The sequence below is a fragment of the Poecilia latipinna genome, unplaced genomic scaffold (genome assembly GCF_001443285.1).
Source record: "Poecilia latipinna isolate Pla-1442-1.1 unplaced genomic scaffold, P_latipinna-1.0 Scaffold8157, whole genome shotgun sequence".
In the NCBI taxonomy this organism is placed as follows: domain Eukaryota; kingdom Metazoa; phylum Chordata; class Actinopteri; order Cyprinodontiformes; family Poeciliidae; genus Poecilia; species Poecilia latipinna.
In genome coordinates this window covers 1-1,372 of record NW_015120773.1, presented here as the reverse complement: position 1 = coordinate 1,372, position 1,372 = coordinate 1, and the positions used below count along the sequence as shown (strand labels likewise).

Sequence of the window (1,372 nt, the reverse complement as noted above, 5' to 3'; positions counted from 1 at the left end):
ACTCAAATCAGCACAGAAACACTGAGGAAAGATAACTGAACCTCCAGAGCTTAAATCCAGGAATCAGAGGTTCAGTGAATGTGGTGTTGAAGGTGTGGAGGAGGATCAGTGAGTCAGAGGAGACTCTGTAGAAGGACAGAATGCCAGCAGGACAGTCCACATACACTGATACTCTGTTAGAGACGGAGGAGGAGGAGGAGGAGGAGAGACGAGTTTTTATGTTATTGTGCCAGACAGAGTAACCATCATTAGAGCATCTCAGACTCCAGGAATGATCATTGAATCCAAACAAACAGTCTCTACTGTCTCCTTTCCTCCTGATTCTTCTGTAACTCACTGAAATAAAAACTCTTCCTCTCCACTCGACCTCCCAGTAACAGCGACCAGTCAGACCAGTTCTACACAGCAGCTGAGGTTCATCAAATCTGTCTGGATGATCAGGATATGACTGAAGCTCCTCCACACATGTCACCTTCCTGTTGTCTTCAGACAGTTTGAGTTTTCTGTTCACTGTGTTTGTGTCGATGGTGAGTTGACAGGAATCTGATGGAGAGAACAAACACAATCCAGCTGCAGTTATTGATCATTTATTGATCTTTGATGTTGATCCTGAATGAGTGATGTCACAGTTTGAAGATAGTTGAATGTGAGCTGCTTTGTTGTCATGAATCAGATGAAAAACACACTTACACTTCCACAAACCTGGTACCAAGAATGGGACTCCAGCAGGCTCCACCCTGAAAGGAGGAGGGGGGTCAGACCATCAGTCTCTTTCAGCAGCAAACATGGACATTACATGTAAAACACACTGTCCTCCACTGAGACAGTCCAACATTTGGACACGTCCACTTGTCGTATAAAGCTGGACTATGACGATAATGATGATGAAAACTGCAGTGGATGTAGGAAGGACAGTTGGTGCTGCTGCAGCACAACTCATTTCTCCAAACACAGGAAAAGCTCCAACAGAGAGGAGAAAGGAAATCCCTCAGTAACAACCTGAAGAAACTCACTGAAGCCTAAAAGCACATCAGGAAACTAAGGAAACATTTCTGGAAGCTCAACCTGATTTAACAATCAGCATTAAAATCCAATCAATCTAAACTCTGATCAACACCTGGATACCTGCTCCATCCACACTCCCACACACAGATGAAGGAATGAAACACTAAACAACCTGCTGCTGAAAACCTGCTGTGGCCTCACTGGAATATCCAGAAATACAAACATTAAAAAGGAGAAGCTGCATCACATTCAACAAAGAGTTCAACAAGAACCAAACATTTGATCTCTGAGCTCAGACTCACAAACCAGGGAGAGGCTTCCATCATCACACACCTCTGACAAACACCTCCAACCTTTCAGCACTTCC

The 1,372-nt window shown here is 44.2% G+C and overlaps 2 long non-coding RNA genes across 2 annotated transcripts; one reads left to right on the top strand and one right to left on the bottom strand.

Annotated features, from left to right (window-relative positions):
• Positions 1–97: 97 nt before the first annotated feature.
• Positions 98–744, bottom strand: LOC106944338 (uncharacterized). Its single transcript, XR_001424229.1, has 2 exons — positions 691–744; positions 98–543 (listed from the first exon to the last, which is right to left on the bottom strand). It is a non-coding gene; the product is annotated as an uncharacterized LOC106944338 (long non-coding RNA).
• A 10-nt stretch (positions 745–754) lies between these two features.
• Positions 755–1,267, top strand: LOC106944337 (uncharacterized). The gene is made up of 2 exons (XR_001424228.1): positions 755–843; positions 955–1,267. It is a non-coding gene; the product is annotated as an uncharacterized LOC106944337 (long non-coding RNA).
• Positions 1,268–1,372: the final 105 nt, after the last annotated feature.